We start from the raw sequence: 15,699 nt of genomic DNA, 5'->3' as shown, positions 1-15,699 counted from the left end.
AAAAGAAACATTTCCTATCTAATAGATGTACACAGTAGGTAGTGATTTTAATAATGCTCAAAAAATTTAAAAGTGCATTTACAGATTGTTAGATCTAGAATTGGTCCTTGTGTTTATTTTTTTCATTACGTTTTTTTTTCTACCCGCTAGAACAGTGATATGAGAGCTTCAGAGCCATTATTCTGTTCTGCCATATTACTGACTAAAAAAATTATTTTAAATCAATTCATTTTGTTTGCATCTTTTCATGTACCTATTGGCCATTTGCATATCTTCCTTGAAAAAAATGTCCATTTAAGTCCTTTGTCCATTTTTTGTTTGTTTTTGAGACAGGATCTTGCTCTGTTACCCAGGCTGGAGTGCAGTGGCATGATCTCGGCTCACTGCAACCTCCACCTCTTGGGCTCAAGTGATCCTCCCACCTCAGCCTCCTGAGTAGCTGGGATTACAGGCGTGCACCACCACACCCAGCTAATTTTCGTCTTTTTAGTAAAGATAGGGTTTTGCCATGTTGGTCAGGCTGGTTTCTAGCTCCCGACCTCAGGTGATCTGCCCAGCTTGGCCTCCCAAAATGCTGGATTACAGACATGAGTCACCACCAGTGGACAATTAATCATTCAAATAATTCATCTTCTCAAATGATTTGTCATTTTGACCAAGTTCTTCCCTAATAATTCATTTTCAAACCATATAATTTCAGACAATTCAGCTAGAATATCTTATTTCTACTGTTACTGCTGTGAAAACAAAACAAAACTTGCAACCTCTGTCTTTGCCACAGTGATGCCTCCATGTTTTGATCAAGCTTTTCCATGACTATCCCTAAAAGTCAATCACCACTCATATACCTTGCAGGGTCCTATATTTTACAGCTGGCCATAAAACAATTCTTAGCAAATTAAAGGAACTGAAATAATACCAACTACATTCTTGGACCACAGTTCAATAAATACAGAAGCCAATACTAAGGAGAGTTCTCAAAATCATACAATTATATGGAAATTTAAAAACCTGCCCCTGAATGACTTTTGGGTAGACAATTAAATAGAGGCAGAAATCAATAAATTATTTGAAACTAATGAAAACAAAGATACAACATACCAGAATCTCTGGGACATAGCTAAAGCAGTGTTAAGAGAAAAGTATGCAGTACTAAAGGCACACATCAGGAAGTTAGAAAGATCTCAAATTAACAACCTAATATCACACCTAGAGGAAGTAGAAAAACAAGAGCAAAACTACCCCAAAACTAACAGAAGAGAAGAACTAAAATCAGGTAAAATTTTGTTTTACCAAAATTGAGACATGAGAAATTATACAAAAGATCAACAAAACCAAAAGTCAGTTATTTGAAAGAATAAATAAGATTGATAGACTGCAAGCTAGACCAAAAGAAGAGAGAAGAAACAAATAAACACACTTAGAAATGACAGAGTGGACATTACCACCAGTTGCACAGAAACATAAACATCCTTCGGATACTATTACAAACACCTCTATGCACAAAAAGTAGAAAACTTGGAAGACATGGATAAATACCTGGAAACATACACCCCCCTTCAAAGATTGCAAAAGGAAGAAATTGAAATCCTGAATGGATGAATAATGAGATCTAAAACTGAAAGAGTAATAAAAAGCCCACCAACCAGAAAAAGCCCTGGACCAGGTGGATTCACAGCCAAAATGTAGCAGATGTATAAAAGGAGCTGGTACCAACCCTACTGAAACTATTCCAAAAAAAATTAAGGAGGAGGGACTCCTCCCTAACTCATTCTATGAGGCCAGCATCATCCTGATACTAATACCTGAGAGAGACACCACAAAACGAAAAACTTTAGGCCAATATCCGTGATGAACATATATTCAAAAATCCTCAAAATACTAGCAAGCAAAATTCAACAGCATATCAAAAAGCTAATCCACCATGATCAAGTAGATAAAATGGTAAGAGCCATCAATGACACCTGTAGTCAACATCATACTGATCTGGCAAAAGTTAGAAGCATTCCCCTTGAAACCCAGAACAGGACAACGAGACCCACTATCACCCCTCCTATTCAACTTAGTACTGGAAGTCATCACCAACACAATCAGGCAGGAGAAAAAAATAAAAGGCATCCCAATAGGAAGAGAAGAAGTCATCCTATCTCTCCTCACAATGATATGACTTAATATCTGAAAAACCCCGTAGTCTCTTCCCAAAGACTTCTAGATATGATAGCTTCAGCAAACTTTCAAGACTCAAAATCACTGTACAAAAATCAGTACATTGATTCAACATAAGGCTTAATATAAGACTTAAACATAAGGCCTAAAACCATAAAAACCCTAGAAGAAAACCTAGGCAATACCATTCAGGACACAGGCATGGGCAAAGACTTGATGATTAAAACACCAAAAGCAATGGCAACAAAAGCAAAAATGGACAAATGGGATATAATTAAACTAAAGAAAAGCAATATTAAGAGGAATGTGTATAGCAATAAACACCTATATAAAAAAATAAAGATTTCAAATAAAACAGTAATGATACACCCCCCAAAAAACAGAAAAGCAAGAATAAACCAAACCCCAAATTTAAAAAGGGAAAGAAAATATAAAGATCAGAGTAGAAGTAAATGAAATGCAGACAGAAAAATACAAAATATTTAAAAAACTGAAAACTGAAACTGGACCCCTTCCTTACACCTTATACAAAAATTAACTGAAGATGGATTAAAGACTTAAACGTAAAGCTCTAAACTATTGAAAAAAATAACCATACCATTCAGGACATAGGCATGGGCAATGATTTCATGACAAAAATGACAAAAGCATTGCAACAAAAGCAAAAATTGACTAATGGGATCTAATTAAACTGAATAGTTTTTGCACAGTAAGAGAAACTATCATCTAAGTGAACAGACCACCTGGAGAATGGGAGAAAATTTTTGCAATCTATCCATCTGACAAAGGTCTAATATCCAGAGTCTATAAGGAACTTAAACAAATTTATAAGAAAAAAAAGAAACAACTCCATTAAAAGTGGGCAAAGGACACGAACAGACACTTCTCAAAAGAAGACATTCATGTGGCCAACAGACATATGAAAATAACTCAACATAACTGATCATTAGAGAAATGTAAATCAAAACCACATTGAGATACCCTCTAACACCAGTCAGAATGGCGATTAATTAAAAGTCAAGAAACAACAGATGCTGGCGAGGTTGCGGAGAAAAAGGAACACTTTTACACTGTTTGTGACAGTGTAAATTAGTTCAACCATTGTGAAAGACAGCCTGGAGATCCCTCAAACATATAGAAGCAGAAATACCATTTGATCCAGCAATCTCACTATTGGGTATATACCCAAAGGAACACAAAGCATTCTATTTTAAAGATACATGCATGCATTCTGTTCACTGAAGCACTATTCACAATAACAAGGACATGGAAGCAACCCAAATGCCCATCAATAATAGACTGTATAAAGAAAATGCAGTACATGTACACCATGGAATACTATGTAGTCATAAAAAGAAATGAGAACATGCCTTTTTCAGCAACATGAATGGACCTGGAAGCTGTTATCCTCAGGAGACTAATGCAGGAATGGAAAACCAGACATCGCATGTTCTTAACTTATAAGTAGGAGATGAATGATAAGAACACATGGTGGGGAACACACACTGGGGTCTGCTGGGGGAATGCAGGGGGAGGGAGAGCATCAGGAAGAATAGCTAATGGATGCTGGGCTTAATACCTAGGTGATGGGTTGATCGGTACAACAAACCACCATAGCACACATTTACCTATGTAACAAACCTGCATATCCTTCACATGTACCCTGGAAGTTAAAATAAAAATTGAAGAAAAGAAAGAAAAAATAAATAACATTTATACGAACAGTGAACAATTTGAAAAAGAAATCAAGAAAGCAATCCCATTTACAATACTTACAAAAAATTACCTAGAAATAAATTTAACCAAAGAGATGAAAGATCTGTATAAGAAAACTATAAAATATTGATTACAAAAATGAAAAGGATGCAAAAAATATAGAAGGACATCCCATGTTCATAGACTGGAAGAATTCATATTGTTAAAATAAGCATATCACCCAAAATGATCTATGGATTCAAAGCAATCTTCATCAAAATACCAATGACATTCTTCACAGAAATAGAAAATAAAGTCCTAAAATTTGTATGGGACCATGAAAGACCCTGAATAGCCAAAACAGCCTTGAGCAAAAAGAACAAAACTGGAGACATAACACTATTTAACTTCAAAATCTACTACAAAGCTATAGTACCCCAAATAGCACACTACTTGTATTAAAAACAGTTACATAAACCTATGGAACAGAGTATCGAACCCAGAAACAAATCTACATATTTATAGCTATCAGATTTTAGACAATGGCACCAAGAACATTTGTTAGGTAAAGGACAATCTCTTCAATAAATGGTACTGGAAAAACTGGATATCCATACACAGAGGAATGAAGCTAGACCTCTGTCTCTTACCATATAAAAAAAAAACTCAAAATGGAATAAAGATGTAAAGGTATGACCTGAAATTATGAAACTACTGGCAGACAACATGGGGAAATGCTTCAGGACGTTGGTCTAGGTAAAGATTTTATAAATACAACATTAAAAGCACAGGCAACAAAAGACTTTATTTGTTTAGGTTATACATCCAGTAGTGGAATTGTTGGATAATGTGATAGTGCTATTTTAATATTTTGTGGAAATTTGGTACTATTTTCCACAATAGCTATACTAATTTACATTTCTACCAACAGCGTGCAAGGGTTCCCTTTTATGCACATCTTAACTGACACATTTAATCTTTTATCTTTTTGATAATAGCCATTGTAATAGGTATGGGTTAATACGGTGAATTTGAGCTTTTTTTGTTTGTTTGTTTTTTGTTTTTTGAGACGAAGTCCCACTCTGTCACCCAGGCTGGAGTGCAGTGGCCCGATCTCAACTCACTGCAAGGTCCGCCTAGCGGGTTCATGCCATTCTCCTGCCTCAGCCTCCTGAATAGCTGGGACTACAGGCGCCCACCACCACATCCAGCTCATTTATTTGTATTTTTAGTAGAGACGGGGTTTCACCGTGTTAACCAGGATGGTCTCAATCTCCTGACCTCGTGATCCGCCCACCTTTGCCTCCCTAAGTGTTGGGATTACAGGTGTGAGCCACCGCGCCCGGCCGAGCATTTTTTTTTTTATATATATATACCTCTGGCCATTAGAACTCTATATTTTGTGAGTTATGTTTCTATAAAGTTGTTATTTAAAAGGAAAAAAAGAAAAACATAGCATTCCCTCCTGAAGATAAGACCAGATCTTTTCTTATCTTCTTTTTTTCAAGAGCTTTATTAATTTATTTTTCTAATTTAATTTTTCATTTATGAAGAAATACAATAATTGTACATATTTGTAGGGTACAGTGTGATGTTTTGATGCATGTATACATAGTATAGTAATCAAATTGGGGTAATTAATATATCAATCACTGTAAACATTTATCATTTCTTTGTGGTAAGATTATTCAAATTCTTCTAGCTATCTTGAAATCTGCGTGACATTGTTATTTGCTATAGTCACCCTACTATGCAATAGAGCACTAGAAATTATTGTTCCTGTTTCATGTTTATGCCTATTTTATCATAACTTATTTTTCATTTTCCAACACCTTTTGGATTTAAGGACTACATATGGTTCTTTTATGCCCCATTCCTCCATGATGCAATGAGGTTTTGCCACACAAAAAACTCATGTTATTTAAAAAAATGAATGCATTTTACCAGAGCATAACTTGATGAAAACGGATCCTTCATATTAACATGATTCCTATAATCTCTTGCAAGGCTGTTTTCTGCCTTTGAGGACCTTTCCTAAGCAGAGGTCACAATTCCCCACAGTGTGGCTGCTTTGGCCATACATTTAAAAATGTCATATGTACAAATAAAGAGGGGAGGGGTTGCTTCATATATACAAATGTGAGTTTCAGCTGCAGCATAGCCCACACAATGGCTACTGCTGCCAGTGGTGGCTGGCCACCATATTGGTATGCTGGAGCACTTGATCCTAACATAGTATAGTGTAGAGCTTGCTGATTCTGGCCTAGTGAAAGCAAAAGGGACATTAATTCTCTTTATATGGATATTTTGATTTAAGAGGGATCACTATATACAACATGTTTTTCCTCAAAGATTCTAAAATCTTTAATGTACGATGAATTGTATATAATCTATTGTGTCTACAGATCATGAATTAGAAAGTAACATTGTTATACGCCTGGCTAGACAAATGAATGCAGAGAAAACTGATATAAATAATATCACAATCAATTTTCTGTGAGCAGTGATATAAATTGCATTTGGTTATGTTTTTCTGATTGCACTGTCACATCTGAGATTTCTCAGCAGATATGCCTGCACTTCCACATGAAAAGGCAAATCCAATTGATTGTCTAAAATACTTCAATGTTTAATTCAATTGTTAATTAAAATGAGCAGGGACGGAAGGAATAGGATTGAAAATAGACATGTTCATGTCATCTCTCCAGGGCACTCATTTTTCTGAAATCTTTTTGTAATATATTAAATATCGAAATGACTTTTTGCATTTACATTACTGGCAAAATCTTATCTATCTTCTCTGATTCAGTGGAGTAATGTATAACTTTTAGCTTATTCTTGATTTTTAGCTATTAGGGATAGTGTAAGATAGTAATATAAACTGAAAAAAATAACCTAGTCCCCATATAAGATTTTTTTTTAAGAGCCCTTAAATGTACATATTTAGTTTGCTTCTGAGAGCCACATCAAAGAGTCACCAGTGTTGGCACCTGACAGAGCTCAGGAGCCAACTATCTTATGAATCAATGGTCATTTAGCAAATGGATTTCAAGGTTGCTTCTTTATCTGTTGAAGCTACAGGATTCATGGACAGTACTTTGTGGCCAAGTAAGCTCATAAGATTGTGTGTTTACATCACTTTTGGAATTAAAGCACATCATGGTAGGCCCTATACAGCAGAAATTAATATGATACAGATCATTACCCCTCCTCCTATGCAATCTTGTGAGAATAAAGCTAATGTGGTATGTAAAATCACAGCACAAGATACAGTTAAACAAACACTACCACAGAAGTATAAGGAAAATACTGGCTACTGTAATTGCTGACCAGAATACAGAAACTGAATGAATGTGATAATAATTCTTGTTGTTTTTGTTGTTCAGTGTTATCATTTTCCTATCTCTGAGATTGAGAGTACCCCAAACTGGAATTTCCTGTCAGTTGGAAACATCGTGATACGTGGGTGACAGGATATTTTTTAATGTGACTAGAGCAGCAAACACCAAAGAGGCATCACTGTATATGAGAAGTAATAGTAAAAAGGGATTTCAAATCTAAACATGCAAGGCAAAACTCATAGAGTAGGAGCACCATAGAGATTTTGATGAAGGGCAAAGACTAGCGTCAGACTTCTTGAATTTAATTCCTGGTTTTTCCTTACTAGCTAAATGATCTTCGGCAAGGTAATGAACTTTTCTCTGCCTGCATTGTACTATCTGTAAAATGGGGGAAACAGTAGCACTTATTAGAAATAAGTGAATTAATCCAAGGAAAGCAATTTTTAAAACATTTAGCACATAGTAAATGCTCAATAATCTCAGCTATTATTGTTAATAATGTTAAAGACATAGACTATCATATTTTAATTCATAACCACTCAAATGTATGTATCCAGTCAAAAGATTACCTTAAGGAAACACTTGCTCTGGACTACCAGTTCCAAAATGGCTGCATAGTAACAAGCTGGCTTCACTCCCCACCATCAGCAGAAAACCAAAACCAAATAGACAGCACTGTGGGTATTACCAGCAATATCCCAGAACTCAAACATCAGGAAGAGATAGTTTCTAGGGCCACAGAGAAATGAAAAAAAACTCAGAGAAGTTGCCAAGAGAATCAGACTTCTCCCTCCCCTCATTCTGCCTGGACCCGAACATGTGGAAAATTTCCCTCCAACTCATACTTTGTATGCTAGAAAAATGAGGCTGAAGTAGACAACCAGCTTCTCTACCATTCTGGGTTCCCTGGAAGGGGACCTGTCCTTGCTTTCATCCATGTGAGGCATTAGGAGTGACTGAAAGGAGTAATATCCCTGAAGAAAGGCAGAAACAAATGGAGAGTCGGGACTATTATCCCCAGCCCTATGAATACTGCTCTGTAACTCAGGCAAAGGAGACACCAAATCAAAGTGGCTGTTCAGCATCAGCATGCTATAGGAGATGTGTTCCACAGGTCTCCTGGGAGTGAACCCCTAGCCAGCCTTCCCACACTGCCAGGACATTTCCTTTGGGACCTCCCCCATTTAGGATGGGTAGCACTCTGATCATTTACTAGAGCTGAAGCAAACCTGGGATAAGCAGATACATCCAATAAGTCCTCAAAAGGTAAGTCTGAGAAGACTGGAATGTATAACTAATCCTTCAATGCAAAGACATAGATGCATATCCACAAGAAAAACAGCAAACAGAGAACCACGACCTCACCAAATAGACAAAACAAGGAACCAATGAGTTACCCAAATGAGACCTGAGCTCTCTGACCAATAATTCAAAATAGCAGTTTTAAAGAAACTTGATGATCTCCAACATCGCACAGGAAAAGAATTCAGAAATTTATCAAAGAGACTGAAATAATTTTTTAAAATCAGATAGAAATCTTGGAACTGAGAATTACATTTGCTGAAGTAAAATATTCATTGGATTCTCTCAAAAACAGACAGGATGAAACAGAGGTAACAACTAGTGAACTATTTGAAATAACATAGAGGAAAAACAAATGAAAAGGAAAGAATATTGCTTACAAGATATAGAAAGTTACCTCAAAAGGCCAAACCTAAGAATTATTGATGTTCAAGAGGGAGTTGAGCAAGAGCAAGTGGTAGAAAGCTTATTCGATGAAATAACTGCAGAAAACCTTTTAAAACTAGAGAAAGATATAAATATCTAGGTACAGAAATATCAGAGACCACCAAACAGATTCAACCAGAATAAGACTACCTGAAGGCATATAATCACCAAATTCTCAGATGTCAAAGACGAAAAGAGAGCATCCTACAAGCATCAACAGAAAAAAAAACTAATTAACAAATAAAGGAGCTCCTATTTGTCTGGCAACAGACTTCTCAATGGAAACCATGTTGGCTATGGACGGAGAAAAATGACACTTTCAAATTGCTAAACAAAAAAAAAAAAACTGACATTCAGGAATAATTTATTCAGCAAATCTATCCCACAAATATGAAGGAGAAATAAATTCTTTTCTAGACAAATAAAAACAACTGACTTTATCGCCACTACAGCCATCTTCCAAGAAATTCTAAAGGGAGTTCCACAATCTGAAAGGAAAAAATAACACTAATGTACAAAAAGAAAACATTTGAAGGTATAAAACCCACAGGTAAAATTACATACAAAGACAGTCCCAGAATATTCTAATACTGTCATTGTAGTGTGCAATCCACTTACAACTCTGGTATTAAGCCTAAAAGATAAATCTACTGAAAACAATAATAGCTACACTAACCTATTAAGAGATAGGCAATATAAAAACATGTAAATTAAGACAACCAAAAGTCAAAATGTTGGGGTGGATGGAGTTAAAATGTAGAAATATTTTTAGTTCTTTCTCTTTTTGTTTTCTTTTTTCTGATGTAAAATAAGGTGTCATCTCTTTAAATTAACTTGTCATTTGAATAAGATGTTTCCTTTTAGTTTCATGGTAATCACAGTTTAAAACCTATAATAAATACAGTACAAATGAAAAGCAATGAATTAAAACATGCCACCAAGGAAAATCACTTCATCATATAGAATAACAGCAAGAAAGAAAGAAGAGAGAAGTTTCAAAACAAACAGAAAACAAGCAACAAATACCAGTAGTAAACCCTTTTTAAAAATCAATATTAACACTGAATGTAAATAGGCTGCATTCTGTGACTGAAAGAGAGCGGCCGGATGGATAAAGAAACATGACCCAACTATATGCCACCTACAAGGTACCCACCTCAACTATAAATATATATGCAGACTGAAAGTAAAGGAAAAATATATTCCACGCAAGTGGAAACCAGGAAAGAGCAAAAAGAGTTATATCTGATAAAAGAGAATACTAGTCAAAGCCTGTAAAAACAAAAAAGGCAGAGACCATTACTATATGATAAAGGGATCAATTCAGCAAGAGGATATAAAAATTATAAATATTCACCCAACACTGGAGCACCTAAGTATATAAAAAAATTAATAGATTCAAAGAAAGACATAGATGACAATAATATAACAGTAGATTTCAATGCTCCAATCTCAGTAATAGACAGATCACTTAGACAGAAAATCAACAAAGAAACATCATAGTTAAACTGCATGCTACAAAAATTGTTTTAACTGACATTTTTAGAACATTTTACCCAACCACTGCAGAATACACATTCTTTTAACAGAAGATAAAATATTCTCCAGAATAGACACAAAACAGGTTTCAACAGATTGTGAAATAAAACCAAACACAATTAATAGAAAGAAAGAAATAATAAAGATTGCAGTAGAGCAGAATTTTTAAAAATTGAGAATTAAAAAATACAGGAAAATGAAATGAAAAGTTGATTCTTGAAAAGGTAAAGAAAATGGACAAACCTTTACCTAGACAAAGAAGAAAGAAGACCCAAATAAATAAAATCAGAAATGAAAAAGGAGACATAACAACTGTGACCACAGAAATACAAAGAATTGTTATAGACTACCACAAACAACTATATGCCAACAAATCAGAAAACCTGAAAAGAACTGGATAAATTCCTGGACACAAACAAAATGCCAAGATTGAACCATGAAGAAATAGGAAACCTCAACAAATGAATAACAGGTATAACATCAAGTCTCTCATTGAAGAAAAGTCTGAGACCCAATGGTTTTGCTGCTGAATAATATTAAATATTTAAACAATAAGTAATACCAATTCTACTTAAACTCCTCAAAAATATTGGGAAAGGAATTCCTTCAAAGTCATTCTATGCTACCAGCATTATATTGATACCAAAGCTAGGCAATGACACAACAAAAAAAGAATACTGGCCGACATCCCTGATGAAGACAGATGTGAAAATCCTCAAGAAAATACTAGCAAAGATAATTCAACAACAATTCTTAAAAGTTCATTCATCAAGGTCAAGTGGAATTTATCCCAGTATGCAAACATGGTTCAATACATGCAAATCAAAAAATATGAGACATCACATTAAGAAAAATAAGAACAAGAACCATATAATCATTTTAACAGATGTTGAAAACCCTAATCAAACTGGGTATAGAAGGAAAATACAACAACATAGAGGCCATATATGACAGACCCACAGCCAACATTATACTGAAAAGGGAAGAATTGGAAGCCTTTCCTGAATAATCTGAAGCACAACAGGGATGTCCACTTTCACAGCATTTATTCAACATAATACTGGAAGTCCTGGCCAGAGTAATTAGGCAAGAAAAGGAAATACAAGGCATACGAGTGGGAAGGGGAGAAGTCAAATTAGCCTTCTATGCACATAACATGTTCTTATATTGAGAAAAACCTAAAGGCTTCACCACAAAGCTATTAGAACTAATAAATGAATGCAGTAAATTTGCAGGAGTCAAGACCAACATACAGTTCATCAACACAGGAGGCCAAGGTAGCTGACTAGAAGTATCTAGTGTGTTCCACTCTCACGGACAGAAGAATAAGTATTGAGAAATACTAGCTCTTCTTCTGCTCAGTAAAATAAACTATCATCAGAGGGAAGAGATAACCTACAGAATGGGAGAAAAATTTTTCAGTCTTTCCATTTCCCAAAGGTCTAATATCCAGAGTCTACAAGGAACTTAAACAAATTTACAAAAAAAAATATTAAAAAGTAGGCAAAGATATGAACAGATATTTTTTAAAAGACGACATTCATGCAGCCAATAAACATTTTTTAAAAAGCTCAACATCACTGATCATTAGAGAAATGCAAATCAAAACCACATTGAGATACCATCTAACACCAGCCAGAATGGCGATTATTGAAAAGACAAGAAACAACAGATGCTGATGAGGTTGCGGAGAAAAAGGAATGCTTTTACACTGTTTGTGTGAGTGTAAATTAGTTCAACCACTGTGGAAGACAGTGTGGTGATTCCTCAAAGATCTAGAGGCAGAAATTTCATTTGACCCAGCAATCTCATTACTGACTGTATACCCAAAGGAATATAAGGCATTCTATTATAAAGAAACATGTATGCGTTCTGTTCACTGAAGCACTGTTCACAATAGCAAAGACTTGGAATCAACCTAAATGCCCATCATTGATAGACTGTATGAAGAAAATGTGGTACACATACACCATGGAATATTATGCAGCCATAAAAAGGAATAAGAACATGTCCTTTGCAGGGACATGGATGGAGCTGGAAGCAATTATCCTTAGCAAACTAATATAGGAACATGTTGGAAAACAACACACACTGGGGCCTGTCATGGTGTGGGTGGAGGGAGAGCATCAGGAAGCATGGCTAATGATTGCTGGTTTTAATACCTAGGTGATGGGTTGATCTGGGCATCAAACCACCATGGCTCACTTTTACCTATGTAACAAACCTGCACATTATGCACATGTGCCCCAGAACTTAAAAGTTAATAAATAAATAAATAAATAAACAAACAAACAAACAAATAAAAGCTCTTCAACTGAAACATCCAGGTGGACACATTGAGATTTTTCAAGGAAGCAACTCAACCCATAGAGAATGGAGAGGAGTGAGGCAGGACAGCTACCAACCCGGGAGTGGCATGGACCCATGAGAACCTACCCCCACTCTGGAGAAATGATGATTGACTGAGAGTCCCCAGGGATCCACACATCTGCCATGAGATCTTACAGCTTTGGGCTCTGGGGATTCCTTCATGAGCTCCCTCACTGGGACCTCTAGACTGACATGGAAAGCTACATGGAGTCTGGGCAGAGCCAACACTCAGGTACATGAAGAGCCCTGGGAGCCATGGACCCCTGAGCATCCTGGCACTCATGGCTGCAGCACCATCAATGGGGGAGGTCAAGTTCCCTTCCATGCCCACATGAAAGAAGGTGAATCTACACCACTGAGCAGAGAAATAATGCAGGCCTTGCCTCCACTGTACCTCACAGAATAACACTCAACTGGCCTGGGACCCTAGAGTGGCCATACCAGCCCCACCTGGGCTCTTGGGCTGGTAGCATCTCTGTACTTTTCTGGGATGGAACTCCTAGAGAGAGCAGGTTGCCACTTTTGCTGCCCCAGAGCCCTCATTGCTATTGCTCTCAGGCTCTGTAGGGTGCAAAGTGCTTAGGGACTTATGTGGATCTGCAGCACTGTACGACCATCCCACGAGAAAAGTGTCCAGACAGTTTCTCATATGGGGCCCCATTTCAGTTTCTCCTCTCTGGACAGGTCCTCTCAACCTGGGACTCCAGCCACCCTCAACCTGGGTTCTCAGGTCAGTAGCCACTCTGAACTTCCAGGGAAGGAACTCCTGAAGGAGAGGCAGGCTGTCATTTTTTGCTGATATGTTTCATAAGTGAAGGAGAAATAAGATCCTTTTTAGCAAGCAAATGTTTAGGAAATTGGTTACCACCAGACCTGCCTTAGAAGAGTTCCTGAAGGAAGCATTAAATATAGAAAGGAAACACCATTATGAGCCACTAAAAAAGCACACTTAAGTATAAAGACACATGACACTTGAAAGCAACCACACAAACAAGTCTGCATAATAACTAGCTAACAACAAGAAGACAGGATCAAATCTATATTTATATTTATATTAACCTTGACTGTAAATGGGCTAACTGCTCAAATTAAAAGGCACAGAGCTGCAAGCTGGATAAGGAAGCAACACCCAATATTATGTTGTCTTAAAGAGATCCATCTCACCCAGCAGTCCTGCCCCTGCTGCCCTAAGTCTGGGGAAGAAACAAAGAGCCTGAGAGCTTCACTTTCACTTCTAGCATGCCGGAGTCGCTATATGGAGAGGAGCCCAGTCTCTTCTCTCTGTGAGTCCTCAACCCTCTGCTCTTCACCAAGTGAAGCCCACAGCTTAGGCCAGCAGAGGATCCACCCCAACCCCTGGCTGTACATTCTCAGTAGCAGTGGCATCACGTTTCCATGCAGTGAAGCTTCCAGAGTCAACCAAAAGCCCCTCTGCCACTGTTAGTGCATTGGTGCTACCCTTGCTGCCCTTGGACTGGGGAAGGAGAAAATACCCTGAGTGATTTAATCATACCTCTAGCAAACTGCAGTTGCCCTAAGGAAAAGAGGCCAGTCTGTCTCCCCTGTGACCTGCACCTGCTCATCACTATGCTGCCACCCCACATGCAGCTGTCCCCACACTGAGCCTATTGGACTGACTAGTAGTGGAGCCCCAAGAGAAAAGGGAAAGGCCCTATGCCACAACTACTACCAAGGTTCCTTTCTCTGCTGCCTCCAAGATGGGGAGGGATACAGAAAGCCTGAGCATGACCCAGAGCTGTGGTGTGCAGCCCAGGACTGCCAAGCTCCTGGGCCAAACAACACAGCCAGCACTGCAAGGGGGAGAGGATGTTTGCACCGATATTTACAGCCAGCACTCAACTGGGGGAAGAATCCACACTTTCAGAGCACTGACAGGAAGCACTGCTGCAATCATGAGGAAATACAGAGAAGCCACGTGGTTGAGGAAGAGCCTACATACTGACCATTATGCTTAAGTGCCATCTACTGGATCACAGCCCAAACTTCAACAACAAAAATACTTTTTTAATATACCCCAGTGTGAAACCAAGGGCAAGAATCCAACTACAAATACAGATCCTGCACAAAGCCTTAGCCCTCTAAAAACATCCAGAAAAGAAGTGTAATGTACTCAAATTATGCCATTGTTAAAGAAATATCAGCCTACACAGATGAGAAAGAACCAGTGCAAGAACTCTGGCAACCCAAAAAGCCCAAGTGTCTTCTTATCTCCAAATGACTACACTAGTTCTCCAGCAAGAGTACTTAGCTGGGCTACAATGCCTGGAATGATAGAAATAAAATTCAAAATATTGATAGGAGCAAAGATCACAGAGACTCAGCATAAAGTTGAAACCTAATTCAAGGAAACATTGAATTACAACAAAAAGATACAGAAACTGATAGATATAATAGCTGTTATAAGAGAGAACCGAACTAATCTGATAAAGCTGAGAAACACACTACAAGAGTTTCATAATATACTTACAAGTATTAATGGTAGAACAGACCAAGCTGAGGTAAGAATCTGAGAGCTAGCAGATTGGTTCTCTGAACTAGCTCAGTCAGACAAAAATAAATGAACAACAAATTAAAAATTTGAACAAATCCTCCAAGAAATACAGGATTATGTAAAGAGACAAAATCTATGACTCACTGGTGTCCCTGAAATAGACGGGGAGAAAGGCAACTTGGAAAACATATTTTAAGATATCATACATGAAAACGTCACCAATCATGCTAGAGAGGCCAACACTGAAATTCAGAAAATTCAGAGAACCCCTGCAAGATACTACACAGGAAGACAATCCCCAAGACAAAGACATGTAATCATCAGTTTTTCTAAGGTCAAAATTATATA

Source organism: Colobus angolensis, unplaced genomic scaffold, assembly GCF_000951035.1.
Source record: "Colobus angolensis palliatus isolate OR3802 unplaced genomic scaffold, Cang.pa_1.0 Scaffold485, whole genome shotgun sequence".
NCBI classification, from domain to species: Eukaryota; Metazoa; Chordata; class Mammalia; order Primates; family Cercopithecidae; genus Colobus; species Colobus angolensis.
The sequence above is the reverse complement of the archived record's forward strand: the minus strand, read 5'-3'. Positions refer to the sequence as shown.